Genomic DNA, 19,737 nt, shown 5'->3' with positions numbered 1-19,737 from the left:
CCACATCGATCTAGCATGTAACACCTCATATCACTTTGCGGCCTCACGCACGGTATTCCCACGGGTGTCGTCTTACCTTTGCCCGGGACCGTTTGCGCCTTTTGGCACACGTATATGATAGTGTCGCTAGCATCCATATGATAAGGAGCCCGGGCTGACATGGCTAGTCGTAAACCCAAAGTGGCACAAACTTACAGGGACAGGCATCCATGACCCAGCATCGAACGTGTCGGTCATCAGCGAGTGAATCCAGGCTGTAGCACTGGGCTAGCAGGACTCCGGTGAACCGGGCTGTAGCGGGCTAACAGGACTCCGGTATTCATCGCGTGACATTTCCCCCGAAGGGACAGACACAGGAACGAAGAAGGACACATGCCGGCCAGCCTAAGTGTTCCGGAGCAGTAGCAAGCTACCATGGCTCGGTGGAAACACTAGGAGACATTTCCCGGTAAGAGAGGCTACTAAAGATAAACAACTAGAAGGTCAGATCCCACACATACCAAGCATTTCAATAAAATACACACAATATGCTCGATATGTGCAAATACAACATGGCATCACAACATGACTCTACGACTCAAGTAATTATTCAATAGGCTCCGAGGAGCGAGATATTACAAACAGGGGTCTCACGACCCAACATTCAGAGCATACAAGTCAAAGCACAAGCGGAAGCTATCATGTCTGAGTACAGACATCTATAAATGAAAAAGGCTGAGAAGCCTGACTATCTATCAGATCCTGCCGAGGGCACAAGATCGTAGCTGAGGTAACAAGCTAAACGTCGAAGTCCACGCGGAACTACTAGCGAGACCGAAGTCTCTCTGCAAAAACATAAAATAGGCAAACGTGAGTACAAATGTACCCAGCAAGACTTACATCAGAACTATCTACATATGCATCATTATCAACAAAGGGGATGGTGGAGTTTGACTGCAGCAAGCCAGCTTTGACTCGGTGGCTATCCTGAACTACGACTGCAAGTAACTCTTTTGAGGTGGCGCACACGAGTCCACATATTCACCATATCAATACACCACTATGGATCCGCTCCCGTCTCCCTACGAGAACGCCATCCATAGCACTCACGCTTATCTTGCGTATTTTAGAGTATCCACTTTCACTTGTCTATGAACTGTACAAGGGGTCCAAGTTTCCATATCCGAGGAATCCGGCTATTCGAATAGATGATGTTAACCCTGCAGGGGTGTACTTCTTCACACACGCTTTCGCCACTTACCGCCCTGTACACGTCATGTACCTCGGCAACCTTCAAGCGGAAGCCGGGCGAGGGAGTCGGCCACGACCTGACTAACCGAACAAGTCTCTAGTCCAGGTTTATCGCCTATTCGGGTTCCATCCGCAAGGAGATCCGGCCGGGGTGTCGCTCACGGCCCCAAACGATGTGTGCAGGGTTCCCAAGCCCACCAACCGGGTGCCACTTGGTACACCGGGCCACTGTGCCTAGTCTGTCCCAAGCCCACCTGTACCGGGTGCCACTTGGTAGACTACTAACACTACCTACAAACACCAGAAACTAGTTGCAACTCCTGGACAGAGATCATGTTGATTAATAAGTCGAGAGGGGCACTTAAGCATTCCAATGTGTGGTAGTAGCTGGTCATGGATCACAAACACAGAACTCAGTTCCTAAGGACGGCTGCAATGAGACAACCCACCATGTACTCCTACATGGCCTCTCACCGCTACCTTTACCAAATCGTGTTCACACACTTAGCTCACCCATAGTAGGACATGTTCACACGCCTCTGATTCATCCCCGATGAATCAGACCTGACTCAACTCTAAGCAGTAGCAGGCATGACAACAAGCATGAATGAGTAGGCACAACAGGGCTCAAACAACTCCTACTCATACTAGTGGGTTTCATCTATTTACTGTGGCAATGACAGGTCATGCAGAGGATAAAGGGGTTCAGCTACCGCAGCAAGTAACAGATGAATCGATGTTGTCCTAATGCAGTAAAAGAGAGCAGGAGCGAGAGAGTGGGATTTTATCGGAATGAACAAGGGGGTTTTGCTTGCCTGGCACTTCTGAAGATAACGTTGAGTCTTCATCAGTGTCAACGATCACATCATCGGTATCGCGTCTATCGAGAGGGGACAAATACCGGCAACACAGAAAGGAACACAATCAATGCAATGCACAATATGATGCATGCTCATGACATGGCAATATGGATGTGTTTTGAGCTAATGCAACTAGCAACAGATTAAATGAAGTTGGTTTGAATATAAAATTCAAATTCAAACTCCATATGTGATTATTCAAATGCCATTCACTTCATTTGCCCTAAACAGTAGTGATAAGTTGTTCTAACATGCATGAAAATGGTACAGATGGATTCCTTGAATTTTTCTGATAATTTTTCATATATAATTTATTTAATTTGGAGTTACGGTTGAATTTCTATGAATTTTAGAATTTTAGGCATTTTCTGGAATTTTCTGAATAAAATAAATCCAGAAAACACTTATTGCGTCAGCCTGATGTCATGATGACGTCAGCAGGTCAACGGGGCAGGTTCAGGTCAAACCTGACCAGTGGGGTCCACTGGTCAGTGACTGGGGCTGCTTAGTGCCGCTGACGGGTGGGCCCAGTCAACGGCCACGCCAGCACGGTCAAAACTGACGCGTGGGGCCACTGCAATTAGACTAAACTAAACAGAAAAAATACTAATCCTAATTAGGCGCAGGGGCCCACATGGCAGTGGCTCATAGGGTGATTAGCCCCTAACTAAGTGGCCACATCGGCCCGCCGGAGTTTGGCCGGCGGTGACCACAGAGCACGGCGGAGCACGCCGGACTTGCGCTAGGGGCATCGGATTCGTGCGCTGAGGGCACCGGGGCGTAGCCCGGGCTCTCCCGCATCTGATGGGGTAGGTGGGAGGCTGCGGGGACGCCGGGGCTCGCCGGAACGGAGCTCGCGGCGGCGCCGGAGTTCGGGCAACGGCGGGTTCGGCGCTATGGTGCATGGGAGGAGGGGTTGGTGGGCGCTACGGGCTCCTAGGAGTGCTCTGAGTACGTCTGCGTGCTCGGTTTGGACGGAGGTGAACCAATACGACGACGGCGACAAGTCCGGCGCCGGTGAGGTCTCGGTCTCGACGGAAATGACGGATACGACGAGCTAATGGACATGGGAGAAGGGGGGATCGGTAGAGGAGCTCACGGCGGGGTCGTCGGTGATCTCAGAGAGCTCGGGGAGGCGTCGGAGGCGGCGAATCGACGGTGGCGGTCCTCGGTGGCCAAGGAGGGGAAAAGCGTCGGGACGGCGCTTCGGGGCTTCTCCGGTCGCGTGAGCCGACGGGGAGGTCGAGGGAGGCACTGCGGAGCTCAGGAGCACGTCGGGGAGGAGAGGGGGTGGCGGTGGCCGCGAGGAAGCTTGTCGGTGGCGGCGGCTCTGTTCGGTCCGGGCGAGAGAGAGAGAACAGAGGAGAGATGGGGACGAGGGAGTGAGCGGGAGGGTTCCAGGGTGAGTGAGAGAGAGGCCAGGGGTGTCGTGGCGTCGCGGGAGGGACCAGGGGAGGAGGAGGCAGCCAGGCAGGGAGGAGGTGGCCGGGGCGCGTGGCCGCGCGCGCCGGGCGCGTGCCCGTCCTCCTGGCAGAGGAGGAAGGCGACAGGGGAGGGAGGCGGTGGTGGGCTGGGCCAGCCAGGTGGGGGAGCTGGGCCGGCTACAGGTAAGTGGCCCAGGTACGGGTCTTTCTCTCTCTCTTTTATAATTCTGTTCTGTTTTATCTTTTCTATTTTCTGCAATTTGTTTTTGATTTGATTTAAAAATATCAAATCATTTTATAAAATCCTGGAAACAGTTATGGGTGTTTTCTGAATTATTTCAGTGACCCCTAACAATTTTCCAACATTTATTTGAACATTTAAATTATTTATAGTATTTAAATGCCCAAAGTCAAATACAATATGGTTTAATTCAGTGACCAAATATGCCCTGCAAAAATATAAACCATTTTTGGTAGATGCTTCCACCTCAAACCAGAAATGTTGAACATTTTTAGAGGACATTTTGAGTTCAATGAAAAAGGTTTTATTTTGACCCTAGTTGAATTCATTTGGTGTTAGGGCTTAGTCAATCCCCATCTCAGGTTTAAATGAAATTTAAACATGATGTAACACTCTAATGCATGCACTAGGCATTGTCAGAACTAGGGATGTGACACTTGTGGTATCCTCAGATGAGGAATTTGTGACCACAAAGATAGTTGAAGAATTTGCAGCAATAGAAGCATTTGAACATTCAGGTAAAAAATTGGAAAATTCACGCTCAATGCATTTTAGACATGGTGGAATAAATTCTTCTTGAGCGGAACTGATCTGTTGAGCAAGCAATGAATCGTTTTTCCTTCTGAAGATCTTCATAACTCACTTTTAACTTCTCAAGATCTTGCTTTCTCTGAAGAAATTCATAAGAAATCTTCTCATGATCAGTTAAGTGAGTGTTATGACGGTTTTGAAGGTTTTCAAACCTAGACTGAACTCTCTAAAGACTATCAGTCAAAGCCTTAGTTCGATTCAATTCCTCACCCAACATATCATCGCTTTCATCAAGCATGTCTTGAACTTTTTCAAGAGCTCTTTGTTGTTTAGTGGCAAGGGAAGCAAGTTTAGTGTGGCTGGGTCCAAATTCATCAACATATTCATCATCACTAGATTTGTAAAGGTAGCATTCAGTTACCTTGGCACCCTTTGCCATAAGGCATGGTGCAGTGGATGATGATTCTAGAGCGAAAGCCATCTCGTTGAGAGATTCCTTGAAATCCTCAAACCAATGATCATGACGAGTTCGATAGCCTTCATAGACCTCAGAGAGTCGGTCCCAGATAAGCTTCGCATGGTTGAGATGGATGATGTTCCTGAACTGATTTTGGGACAAACAGGAGCAGATGACATCCTTCGTCGTGAGGTTGAGTAGAGTGTACTTGTGAATGTCATCATCCTCCGCCATCTTGCATAGATCGGTAAGACCAATCTCAGTGATGGTCCACAATTTGCTGTCCATCGCCATGAGTTGCTTATTCATCATGGCCTTCCACTTGGGATACTCATCACCATCAAAGATGGGACATGTCACTTTCTTCATTCCCAAAGTCGATATAACTAGAATTCTAGGTGGTTAAACCAAAATCACATAGAACAAGAGAGTACCTTGCTCTGATACCAATTGAAAGTGCGTTAAGTCGACTAGAGGGGGTGAATAGGAGTTTTTTTACAAATTCAACACTGAGGAATTTCAGGGTGAGGAAATTCCTAAGTCACGAACAACTAGTAGCGGAATAAGTACTCAGGTATAAGCATAACAGAGCAATAGCAGAGTCATGCTATGTCTTGAGCTTGCGTTGGTTTTCCTCGAAGAGGAGAGGGTGATGCAGCAATAGTAGCGTAAATATTTCCCTCAGTTTTTGAGAACCAAGGTATCAATCCAGTAGGAGGCTCCTCAAAAGTCCCACACACCTACACAAACAAACAAAGACCTCGCAACCAACGCAATAAAGGGGTTGTCAATCCCTTCACGGCCACTTGCGTAAGTGTGATCTAATAAAGATAGTAAGATAAGATAAATATTTTTTGTATTTTATAATATAGATGCAAAAAGTAAAGATGCAAATAAAAGTAGATTGGAAGCAAATATGATAAGAGATAGACCGGGGGGCCATAGGTTTCACTAGTGGCTTCTCTCATGATAGCATAAGTATTACGGTGGGTGAACAAATTACTGTCGAGCAATTGATAGAAAAGTGAATAATTATGAGATTATCTAGGCATGATCATGTATATAGGCCTCACGTACGCAACAAGTAGACCGACGCCTGCCTACATCTACTACTATTACTCCACACATCGACCGACTCCTGCCTGCATCTAGAGTATTAAGTTCACAAGAACAGAGTAACGCATTAAGGAAGATGACATGATGTAGAGGGATAAACTCAAGCAATATGATATAAACCACATCTTGTTATCCTCGATGGCAACAATACAATACGTGCCTTGCAACCCTTTCTGTCACTGGGTAAGGACACCGCAAGATTGAACCCAAAGCTAAACTCTTCTCCCATGGCAAGAAAGATCAATCTAGTAGGCCAAACCAAACTGATAATTCGAAGAGACTTGCAAAGATAACTCAATCACACATAAAAGAATTCAGAGAAGATTCAAATATTATTCATAGATAAACTTGATCATAAACCCACAATTCATCGGATCTCGACAAACACACCGCAAAAAGAGTTTACATCGAATAGATCTCCACAAGAGAGGGGGAGAACATTGTATTGAGATCCAAAAAGAGAGAAGAAGCCATCTAGCTAATAGCAATGGACCCGTAGGTCTGTGGTAAACTACTCACAACTCATCGGAGGGGCATGGATGTTGATGTAGAAGCCCTCCATGGTCGATTCATCCTCCGGCAGAGCGCATGCGAAGGCTGCAAGATGAGATCTCGCTGATACAGAAGGTTATGGTGGTGGAAATTGTGTTTCGTCTTGCTCCTAGATGTTTTCGGGGTACGTAGATATATATAGGAGGAAGAAGTACGTCGGTGGATGCCCGAAGGGCCCACGAGATAGGGGGCACACCCTATAGGGGGGCCTCCTATCTCGTGGGAGCCTCGGTTGCTTCTTGACTTGCACTCCAAGTCCTCTGGATCACATTCGTTCCAAAAATCATGCTCCCAAAGGTTTCATTCCGTTTGGACTCCATTTGATATTCCTTTTCTTCGAAATATTGAAATAGGCAAAAAACAGCAATATGGGCTAGGCCTCCGGTTAGTAGGTTAGTCCCAAAAATGATATAAATGTGTAAAATAAAGCCCATAAACATCCAAAAGGGGTAATGTAATAGCATGGAACAATAAAAATTATAGATACGTTGGAGACGTATCAAGCATCCCCAAGCTTAATTCCTGCTCGTCCTCGAGTAGGTAAATGATAAAAAAAGAATTTTTGATGTGGAATGCTACCTAGCATAATTCTCAATGTAAATTTCTTTATTGTGGCATGAATGTTCAGATCCAAATGATTCAAAATAAAAGTTCATATTGATAAAAGAAATAGTAACACTTCAAGCATACTAATCAAAGTAATCATGTCTTCTCAAAATAGCATGGCAAAAGAAAGTTCATCCCTACAAAATCATATAGTTAGGCTATGCTTCATTTTCGTCACACAAAGATGTTCCCAACTTCTATACCCCCGATGACAAGCCAAGCAATTGTTTCATACTTAAATAATCTCAAACTTTTTCAACCTTCATGCAATACATGAGCGTGAGCCATGGATATAGCACTATGGGTGGAATAGAATATGATGATGGGAGTTGTGTGGAGAAGACAAAAAGGAGAAAGTCTCACATTGACGAGGATAATCAACGGGCTATGGAGATTCCCATCAGTTGAGGTCAACACGAGGAGTAGGGATTGCCATGCAACGGATGCACTAGAGCTATATGTGAGTGCTCAACAAAAGAAAACTAGTGGGTGTGCATCCAACTTGCTTGCTCATGAAGACCTAGGGCATTTGAGGAAGCCCATCGTAGGAATATACAAGCCAAGTTCTATAATGAAAAAATTCCCACTAGTATGAAAAACACAACTTATGCGACTCACTATATGAAAAACGTGGTGCTACATTGAAGAACAAAAATATGAGACTCACTACATGAAGAACAAGGTGCTACTTTGAATCACAAGTGTGGAAAAAGAGATAGTAACATTGCCCTTTTTATTTATTTTCTTTATTTTCTTTTTTTTGGGCCTTTCTTTTTTTCTTTTGGCCTTTCTTTTTTTTGGGCAATGCTCTAATAATGATGATCATCATACTTCTATTGATTACAACATATGAATTACAACTCGAAACTAGAACAAGATATGACTCTATATGAGTGCCTCCGGCGGTGTACCGGGATGGTGCAATGAATCAAGAGTGACATGTATGAAAATTGATGCATGGTGGCTTTGCCACAAATATGATGTCAACTACATGATCATGCGATGGCAATATGACAAAAGTAAAGTATGTCATGATGATGATGAAAGGAACGATGGAAAGTTGCATGGCAATATATCTCGGAATGGCTATGGAAATGCCATAATAGGTAGGTATGGTGGCTGTTTTGAGTAAGGTATAAGGAGGTTTATGTGTGATAGAGTGTATTGTATCACGGGGTTTGGATGCACCGGCGAAGTTTGCACCAACTCTCAAGGTGAGAAAGGGCAATTTACGGTACCGAAGAGGCTAGCAATGGTGGAAAGGTAAAAGTGTGTATAATCCATTGACTCAACATTAGTCAAAAGAACTCATATACTTATTGCAAAAGTTTCGAAGTCATCAAAAATCAAGTACTACGCGCATGCTCCTAGGGGGATAGATTGGTAGGAAAAGACCATCGCTCGTCCCCGACCGCCACTCATAAGGATGCAAAAGCCAGGTACAATTCATGTTTCAAATTTGTTACACAACTTTAACCATACGTGCATGCTAAGGGACTTGCTAACTTCAACACAAGCATTCTTTAAATTCATGATCACCCAACTGGTATGACTTTAATATCACTACCTCCATATCTCAAAACAATTATCAAGTATCATATTGATCATAGCATCCAATTCACTTCCTATATGATAGTTTTTATTATACCCAACTTGGATGCCTACCATTCTAGGACCAATTTTATAACCATAGCAAATACCATGTTGTTCTAAAATACTCTCAAAATAATATAAGTGAAGCATGAGAGACTAATAATTTCTAAAAAAACACCACCGTGCTCTAAAAGATATAAGTGAAGCACTAGAGTAAAAACTATCAAGCTCAAAAGATATAAGTGAAGCACATAGAGTATTCTAGCAAATTCTAATCAAATAGGCTTCTCCCAAAAGGTGTGTACAGCAAGGATGATTGTGGTAAACTAAAAAGTGAAGACTAATATAATACATGACGCTCCAAGTAAAACACATATCATGTAGCGAATAAAAATATAGCTCCAAGTAAAGTTACCAATGAACGAAGACGAAAGAGGGGATGCCTTCCCGGGGCATCCCCAAGCTTAGGATTTTGGCTATTCATGAATATCTTGGGGTGCCTTGGGCATCCCCAAGCTTAGGCTCTTGCCACCCTTTATTCCGTAGTCCATAAAAGCTTTACCCAAAACTTGAAAACTTCACAACACAAACTCAACAGGAAATCTTATAAGCTCCATTAGTGAAAGAAAACAAAACCACCACATAAAGTACTGTAATAAACTCATTCTTTATTTATTTTGGTGTTAAACCTACTGTATTCCAACTTATCTATGGTTTATAAACTATTTTACTAGCCATAGATGCATCGAAATAAGCAAACAACACACGAAAAACAGAATCTGTCAAAAACAGAATAGTCTGTAGCAATCTCTAACTAAAGCAAACTTCTGGACCTCTAAAAATCCTACCAAAATAGGAAGTCCTGGACAAATTGTTTATTGATCAGAAGCAAAACGAATTAACGAAAAATCACATTTTTGTGATTTAACAAAATTGTATTCGTCTGTGCAAAGTTTCTGTTTTTCAGCAGAATCAAATCAACTATCATCATAGGTTATCCTATAGGTTCTACTTGGCACAGACACTAATTTAAAGATAAAAACACATCTAAACAGAACGTAGATGCAAGATTTATTACTAAACAGGAGCAAAAACAAAAAACATAAAGAAAATTGGGTTGCCTCCCAACTAGCGCTATCGTTTAACGCCCCTAGCTAGGCATAAAAGTGAAGATAGATCTAACGAGTGTCATCTTGGACTTTCAGTTTTTTAGCGGAGTCATGTTCGAATCCGGGAGGTTCTTTCCGCTTCCCTTCATACTCAGAAATTTTTAAATCTAAAGAGTCCAGCCGCTTATTGCAAAGAGTAATCAACATATTCATGCGGTGAAGATTTCCGCTAACACTTTTAAGAGGCTCAAGAGACTTTTGTAAAAAAAATTGTTACTTCGCAAATCTTTCCAAACACTTGCGTTTCTTCTTGGGTAGGATGCGATCCTCCCTTTTGAGGTAGTGTTCCCACTATTCCCTCTATAATTTCATGAGCAATACTAGGATCAATTTCAATAAAATTTCCCTTGGCAATGCAATCCAAGAGTTGTCTATGCGTCATATTTAACCCAACATAAAAATTGCGAAGAAGAATTCTAAAGTTCACCTCTAGGGTGCACTTGCGATAAGATTCCATCATCATATACCAAGCATCTTTTAAGTTTTATCCTTGCCTTTGCTTGAAGTGAAGAACTTCAAACTCGGGAGACATAGGAGTGGATAAGGAACTAGACATAACGACGAGCAAACAACGGGCAAACGAAAAAGAGAGGAGGAGATTGGGAAAGAGAGGGCGAATAAAATGGAAAGGGTGAAGTGGGGCAGAGGAAAACGAGAGGCAAATGGCAAATAATGTAAATGTGAGGGAGAAGAGTTTGTGATGGGTACTTGGTATGTCTTGACTTGAGCGAAGACCTCCCCGGCAATGGCGCCAGAAATCCTTCTTGCTACGTCTTGAGCTTGCGTTGGTTTTCCTCGAAGAGGAGAGGGTGATGCAGCAATAGTAGCGTAAGTATTTCCCTCAGTTTTTGAGAACCAAGGTATCAATCTAGTAGGAGGCTCCTCACAAGTCCCACACACCTACACAAACAAACGAAGAACTCGCAACCAACACAATAAAGGGGTTGTTAATCCTTTCACGGCCACTTGCGAAAGTGTGATCTAATAAAGATAGTAAGAGAAGATAAATATATTTTTGGTATTTTATAATATAGATGCAAAAAGTAAAGATGCAAATAAAAGTAGATTGGAGGCAAACATGATAAGAGATAAACCCGGGGGCCATAGGTTTCACTAGTGGCTTCTCTCAAGATAGCATAAGTATTATGTTGGGTGAACAAATTACTGTCGAGCAATTGATAGAAAAGCGAATAATTATGAGATTATCTAGGCATGATCATGTATATAGGCATCACGTCCGCAACAAGTAGACCGACTCCTGCCTGCATCTACTACTATTACTCCACACATCGACCGACTCCCGCCTGCATCTACAACATTAAGTTCATAAGAACAGAGCAACGCATTAAGCAAGATGACATGATGTACAGGGATAAACTCAAGCAATATGATATAAACCCCATCTTTGTATCCTCGATGGCAACAATACAATACATGCCTTGCAACCCTTTCTATCACTGGGTAAGGACACCGCAAGATTGAACCCAAAGCTAAACACTTCTCCCATGGCAAGAAAGATCAATCTAGTAGGCCAAACCAAACTGATAATTCGAAGAGACTTGCAAAGATAACTCAATCACACATAAAAGAATTCAGAGAAGATTCAAATATAATTCATAGATAAACTTGATCATAAACCCACAATTCATCGGATCTCGATAAACACACCGCAGAAAGAGTTTACATCGAATAGATCTCCACAAGAGAGGGGGAGAACATTGTATTGAGATCCAAAAAGAGAGAAGAAACCATCTAGCTAATAACTATGGACCCGTAGGTCTGTGGTAAACTACTCACAACTCATCGAAGGGGCAAGGATGTTGATGTAGAAGCCCTCCGTGGTTGATTCCCCCTCCGGCTGAGCGCCGGCGAAGGCTCCAAGATGAGATCTCGCGGATACAGAAGGTTACAGTGGCGGAAATTGTGTTTCATCTTGCTCCTGGATGTTTTCGGGGTACGTAGGTATATATAGGAGGAAGAAGTACGTCGATGGATTCCCGAGGGGCCCACGAGACAGGAGGCGCACCCTATCGGGGGGGGGGGGGGGGAACCCTCCTATCTCGTGGGAGCCTCGACTGCTTATTGACTTGCACTCCAAGTCCTCTGGATCACGTTCGTTCCAAAAATCACGCTGCCGAAGGTTTCATTCCGTTTGGACTCCGTTTGAAATTCCTTTTCTTTGAAATACTGAAATAGGCAAAAAAAACAGCAATATGGGCTGGGCCTCCGGTTAGTAGTTTAGTCCCAAAAATGATATAAATGTGTAAAATAAAGCCCATAAACATCCAAAAGGGGTAATATAATAGCATGGAACAAAAAAAATTATAGATACGTTGGAGACGTATCAGGTCATCATGATGAAATGAAAAACAAACACAGAGTACAAAAAGCGTAAACAGGGGATAAATAGGCTGAAGACAATGTGACTGAAGAAATAGGATTGAGCAAATAGAGAAAGTCTTCAGTCAAAGTCTTCAAACAGTAATGATCAGGTTCATCAACACATGAATGAGGAAATAAAACTAGTAGGCTTGGTGAAGACAATGATTTGGTAGACCAGTTCCAACTGTTGTGACAGTTGTACATCTGGTTGGAGCGGCTGAGTATTTAAACTCAAGGACACACAGTCCTCACCGTATTCTCCTTGAGCTAAGATCACACGGACCTCGCCCAACACTCCTGGTAAGTCTTCACAGGTTACTTCCAAACCTTCACAGAGTTGGTCACTCGGCAATCCACAATTCCTCTTGGATGCTCAGACCATGACGCCTAACCGTTTGGAGGATACACAGTCCTCAAAGGTAACAAGCGTCTGTTCCACACAGGAATAATCTCTTCAGTGATGCTCAATCACTTTGGGTTTTTCATTTGGGTTTTCCTCACTTGATGATTTTCTCTCAAAGTCCTCGGAGGATGGGATGCTCTCAATTGACAAGTGTCAGTTTCTCTCGGAGAAGCCAACCAGCTAGTGGTTGTAGGGGGCGGCTATTTATAGCCTAGGGAGCAACCCGACATGATAAGACATAAATGCCCTTCAATGATATTACCATTAGGTGGTAGGATATTTTGGACAGCTGGTGCGTAGCACAGCAACTGTCGGATTTTAGGTTCGAATTCCTCAGGGCAATCATGTTCCTCACTGTGTAGGCAATCCGCACTGGCAAATTCCTAACTCCTCAGTCAAAACAAATTCCTCAGAGACCAGAAGAACTTTGTCGCTGTCACTGAAGAAATTGACTGAACCGATATAAGATTTCCAATAGCTTCACTCGAAAGGATTGGGTAGGTGTAGGATTTTGAGATGAGCATCATATGGAAATCAATTTCCTTAGTATTACCTCGACCCCCTTTAACAGTACGGTGTTTCCTATGACTTAAGAAAGAGAAAATGAAACTAAGAAAACGAAAGTATTCACGCTTCATAATCCTCGCATGAATATCCATGTCTTCAAGGTCACACCAGTTTCTTCGCTTTCAAAGTCTTCAGGAGAACCAAAGTATTCAGTTGAAGACATTCATTTTAAGGGGTCGACTTTCACTGTAAATATCAAACTCCTCATCGACTTATAGAGCCTGTGTACACTCACACACATATTAGTCCCCTAACCGATAAGTCTTCAATACCGTGGGCATAGTTCGACAGCAATCCTTCTATAATGGCGAGAGATTGCATTAAGTCCAGAGCCTCGTATAAGGGTGAGGTATGGACAAGGAAGAGATAATCTGTGGAGCGGGGTGGGACAGGATTTTCCTGGCCGAGCTCGTATAACACAGACCTCGAAAGCATGAAGCTGGTGTATGGGGTGAGTCTGGCTCGATGAGGATAGAGGGATCCTGGAGTGACTCTGGGCTGGCCGGTGAAACGACCCCCTCCTATCTCCGGTGTTGAGCTCTAGGGCTGCAGAGAGCCCGTCGGGCTCTAAACTCCCGTCTTAGGACTTGTCAAGGAGTTCCAGATCTGAGGCCGGAGCTGCGATTAGGGCCATGAACCCTTGGAATATCAAGTCTCCTCGGGTATCAATGACATAGTTTAGGTTTCCAAAACTTATCTGATGACCAGGGGCGTAGGTGTCGATTTGCTCCAGATGGCCAATCGAATTGGCACGCAGTGCGAAGCCGCCGAATACAAAGATTTGGCCGGGGAGAAAAGTCTCCCTCAGGGCGGTGATGTCGTGGATGGTTAGTGCAGCCATCGAGTCTTCTGGTGACGGCACAATGGAACTCTAAATGAAAGCTCCAATGTCGGTGTCAAAACCGGCAGATCTTGAGTAGGGGGTCCCGAACTGTGCGTCTATGGATCGAAGGTAACAAGAAGGCAGGGGACACGATGTTTACCTAGGTTCGGGCCATCTTAATGGAGTTAATACCCTACTTCCTGCTTGATTGACTTTGATGAGTATAAGGGTTACAAGAGTTGATCTACCTTGAGATCGTAATGGCTAAACCCTAGATGTCTAGCATGTATGATCGTGATCCTGCCTATGGACTCGGCCCTCTGGTTTATATAGGCACCGGAGGGGACTAGGGGTGTACAAAGTCGGTTTACAGAGGAAGGAAACTACACATCCGGACGCCAAGCTTGTCGTCCATGCAAAGGAGTCCTATCGGTGTCAAAACCGGCGGATCTCGGGTAGGGGGTCCCGAACTGTGCGTCTAGGCGGATGGTAACAGGAGACAAGGGACACGATGTTTTTACCCAGGTTCGGGCCCTCTCTGTGGAGGTAAAACCCTACTCCTGCTTGATTAATATTGATAATATGGTTAGTACAAGAGTAGATCTACCACGAGATCAGAGAGGCTAAACCCTAGAAGCTAGCCTATGGTATGATTGTTGTTTGTCCTACGGACTAAACCCCTCCAGTTTATATAGACACCGGAGAGGGCTAGGGTTACACAAAGTCGGTTACAATGGTAGGAGATCTACATATCCGTATTGCCAAGCTTGCCTTCCACGCCAAGGAAAGTCCCATGCGGACACGGGACGAAGTCTTCAATCTTGGATCTTCATAGTCCAGGAGTCCGGCCAACGGTGATAGTCCGGCCATCCGGACACCCCTAATCCAGGACTCCCTCAAGTCCCATCCGGACACTGGAGGAGGCCTTCTGTTCTTGTATCTTCAAGGCCCGTTAGTCCGTCCCATGTCACATAGGCCGGCTCCCCGAGGACCCCATAATCCAGGACTCCCCTAGGCATGTCAATGTGTGGAGGAGGTGTACAAAGACGGGTACTTCGCCAGGAAGGCCAAAGGCAGTAGGCGCCTCATCATTTTGTGGAGGTGGGCTGATAAGCTCCAACGTGCCACCAACAAGGAGCTTCGGTGGGCACCCAATGAAATGGCAAGATCATTCGCGCTCGTCCACCAGCAAGAGCCAGACCAGTATGTCAAGCCCTGCAAGGCGGAGGAGGTGGAGTACTGCCTTTGTGCTGGGAAGACGCCGCGCACAAGGGAGCTTCTAGTGAGGGGTTGCCGGAATATGGCCCCCTAAGGAGGGGTTGTTAGTTTTTTTGGTGCATATCTGCGTTCCTGTGTTTTGGACATTGTTGACAGAAACATGAATGGACTTATTTGTTTGCTAGTGCATACAGAGAGAAACAGTCCATACAGAAACCAAAGAGAATCTTGTCTCCGGTGCCAAGTTCGAGGAACGTCACCAAAGTATGTCTTTGTTGCAGAGAAGAACAAGCTACTTCTGTTGAAGATAGGTAGACGAGAAGATTGCGTTGAAGGAATTATGCCCTCAAAATTTAACTGCTGAAGCGTAGCATTTGGTTCGGTGATTGTTGTCTGAAGAAATTGACTGCAGCGAACAAAAGTCGAAGACAAAGTGAAGACATAGTATTCTTTTTGTTGTTCTTCTTTCGTTCATTTGAGTCATAGGACCTCCGTACTATTAAGAGGGGTATAGGTTCTCAAAAATCAGATCTGCTATGATGCTTAGCCCAAAACCTATGAAAGTTGTGAAAGAAATCTCTTTGTGTTCCGAACAAATACTTGCCAGCAAGAGACTATGATCTTCTTTGCTGTGAGAGATTTGCCTCGGGCCGAGGAGTTAGCATTACTTCCACCACAAGTAATGTTATCGTTGTGCTCAACATCCGACCGTTGGACTCATATCGTTCGACCATTGGTTGCTCTTGATGTTCACTTTGGTAATTTCCCATCAGGGAAAGTTGCGGCTATAAATAGCCACCCCGCATCGGCTTTGTCCGGTTGCTGCTCCGCTTAAGATTTCTGAGAAGATTGATTTGAACACCCCCTCTCTGAGTGATTTGAGTTTAAGATCCACCGAGAGAAAAATCAAGAGCCCAAACTTAGATAGTTGAGTGATGACCCACAAGTATATGGGGTCAATTGTAGCATTTTCGATAAGTAAGAGTGTCGAACCCAACGAGGAGCAGAAGGAAATGACAAGTGGTTTTCAGCAAGGTAATGTATGCAAATGCTAAAATTGTAAGTAGCGGAGCAGTTTGATAGTAAGATAATTTGTAACAAGCAAGTAATGATAGTAGTAACAAAAGTGCAGCAAGGTAGCCCAATCTTTTTGAGGCAAAGGACGAGCCAAAACGGTCTCTTATGATAAGCAAAGTGCTCTTCAGGGTACACGGGAATTTCATCTAGTCACTTTCATCATGTTGGCTTCATTCGTGTTCACTACTTTTGATAATTTGATATGTGAGTGGACCGGTGCTTAAGTGTTGTTCTTAATTGAACAAACCTCCTACTTATGATTAACCCTCTCGCAAGTATCCGCAACTACGAGAAAAGTATTAAGAATAAATTCTAACCATAGCATTAAACTTTTGGATCCAATCGGTCCCTTACGGAATAGCGCATAAATTGGGGTTTAAGCTTCTGTCACTCTCGCAACCCATCATCTAATAACTACTCCACAATGCATCCCCTTAGGCCCAAATATGGTGAAGTGTCGTGTAGTTAACGTTCACATGACACCACTAAGGGAATGACAATATACATATCATCAAAATATCAAACACATATCAAGTTCACATGATTTCTCTCGTGACCTCAAGAACAAAAGTTACTACTCACAAATGATAATCATGCTCAAGATCATAGGGTTATTAAATAGCATAATGGATCTGTACATAAAATCTTCCACCAAATAATCCATATAGTAATTAACTACAAGATGTAATCAACAGTACTACTCACCCAAAAGCACCAATCTGTAGTTCCGGTACAAAGATTGAAAACAAGAGATGAACTAGGGATTGAGAGAGTTGGTGCTATTGAAGATGTTGTTGAAGATAGCCCTCCCCAACATGGGAGAGTTGTTGGTGATGATGATGACAATGATTTCCCCCTCCGGGAGGGAAGTTCCCCCGACGGAATCGCTCCACCGGAGGGCAAAAGTGCTCCTACCCTAGCTCCGCCTCGATACGGTGGCGCTTCATCCCGAAAGTCCTCTCCTTAATTGTTCTAGGTCAAAATGACTTATATACCAGAAGACGGGCACCAGAGGTGGACCGAGGAGGGCAACACCCACCAAGGCGCGCCAGGGCCTCCTGGCACGCCCAGGTGGGTTGTGCTCACATGGTGGCCCCCCTCTGGTACTTATTTGCTCCAATATTTATTAAATATTGTCCGATATGGGGTTCCGGCAAAATCCTTAAGGTTCGAACTCTAGGGTGCACACGAAGATCTCCCCCCTACCAATCCACGTCCCAACGCCTCGCTGAGAATCTAAGCTACACGATGAACACAAGGGACGCAAGGTTTATACTGGTTCGGGCAACCGTTGTGGTGTAATACCCTAATCTAGTGTGTGGTGTGGTGGATTGCCTCAGGGGCTGATGATGAACAGTATAGAGGAAGAACAACCTCGCGAGAGGTGTTCTTAAGCTGGTGCGGTGTTCTACTTGGGTGGATCTCTCTAGGCACTAGATGAAGTGATCTCTCTATCTGATCCCCTCTCCATGGTGGTAGCTATCTCTATTTATAGAGGCCCTGGTCCTCTTCCCAAATATTGAGAAGGAAGGGAGCCAACAACGGCCATTTTGAAGGGGAACAACTAGTACAAGTTATCCTGACTAAAGTTGGTCTTTGACTGCCAAAGGCACTGGCGATGACGCCGTCTTGGGATCCACAATGACCTCCATCTTGCCACTCTGCTAGTCTTGGTCTCGTTGCACTGATATGGTAACCTTTGCTTGATGCCTTGGTACTCCGCGTCTGCGCTTCCCCCTTTGCACCAAAGAGGAAACGAGAACACTGCGCAGGCTGGCGCCCGCCGGGTCTCGATTGTCATGGCTTTTGTCATGAGCACCTCGCGAGGTACTCTTGCCTTGATCTCTCCGCCTCCTCGTGAGCCTGCCTGGTGAGGCCGTCCCTGAGGAAGCCTTGTGTCGTCCGCCCCGCGAGGCTTAGCCCCTCGCGAGGGTCTTGAGTTTGGGTTGATGAAGACGGGCCGTACTGGGCCACTCCTTGAGCCACGCCGCAGGCTGCAGGCAGGCAAGTTTGGGGACCCCCGTTCCCAGAACGCCGACAGTAGCCCCCGGGCCCAAGGCGCACTTGGACTTGGCTTAGCAGTGAAGCGAAAGGGCAAGTGCGGAGCGCCACGGGCCCCAATAGCCTACGACCTTGGTTGCCGCGTGGCGGTTGATTGGACGTGGGCGTCTCCGCTTCCCCACGCTCCCCCAATATCCGCCTGGCTAGGCGGCCACGAAACTTTACACAGTTATTCTCTCCTTGCTGCCTGCGTGCTTGAAAGTGCAACTATCCCTAGGTGGTTTTGGTAATTCATAACAACATATAGGTCATTGAGCTAATTCTATTCCAAGACTATTATTTCAGGACAGCTCAATGAATGGCATGGCATGGATGATGAAAGTGGATCCCTCAAAATACTAAGGACAAAGGATTGGCTCAAGCTGAAAAGCCCAAGACTCTTCATTTTATATTTTAGTGATCCAAGATCACATTGAGTCTAGAGGAAAAGCCAATACTATCAAGGAGGGATGAGGTGTTGCTTAATGAGCCTCTTTCTTCATGTGCTTAGTGAAATGCTCCAAATACCCTCAACTACTTTCTCACATCCACATATGACCTAAACCCAAAGTCAAAATCAGTCCCACCGATTCTTTCTATCCGGCGCCACCGAGTTCAAATGTCATAGCCACTGCCACAAACCCTAGGCAAATCGGTCTTACAGATAGGGATCTCGGTCTCACTAGGTTGGCATTGTAATCTCTCAGTTTCCCTTCGTAACGTTTCGGTCAAACCAAAGTGAGCGATCGGTCCCACCGAGATTGCAATGTAAACTCCCTGTTTCCCTTTTGTAACATTTCGGTCTCACTGAAATGAGCGATTCGGTCCCATCGAGTTTACCTGACCAACTCTCTGGAAAGCTTATTACCTAAATCGGTCTCACCGAGTTTGTGTATTGGGTCTTACCGAGATTACGTTATGCCCTAACCCTAACCATATCGGTCCTACCGAGTTGCATGTCAGTCCCACCGAAAATCCTAACGGTCACTAGGTTTACTAAATCGGTCTGACCCAGTTTGTTGATTCGGTCCCACCGAATTTGGTAAATTCTGTGTAACAGTTAGATTTTGTGTGGACACTATATATACCCCTCCACCTCCTCTTCATTCGTGGAGAGAGCAATCAGAACAAACCTACACTTCCAACTTACCATTTCTGAGAGAGAACCACGTACTAATGTGTTGAGGCCAAGATATTCCATTCCTACCATATGAATCTTGATCTCTAGCCTTCCCCAAGTTGCTTTCCACTCAAATCTTCTTTCCACCAGATCCAAATCCTATGAGAGAGAGTTGAGTGTTGGGGAGACTATCATTTGAAGCACAAGTGCAAGGAGTTCATCATCAACGCACCATTTGTTACTTCTTGGAGAGTGGTGTCTCCTAGATTGGCTAGGTTTCACTTGGGAGCCTCCGACAAGATTGTGGAGTTGAACCAAGGAGTTTGTA

This window comes from Triticum aestivum, chromosome 7B (genome assembly GCF_018294505.1).
Source record: "Triticum aestivum cultivar Chinese Spring chromosome 7B, IWGSC CS RefSeq v2.1, whole genome shotgun sequence".
Lineage (NCBI taxonomy): Eukaryota > Viridiplantae > Streptophyta > Magnoliopsida > Poales > Poaceae > Triticum > Triticum aestivum.
This window is presented reverse-complemented; position numbering follows the sequence as displayed.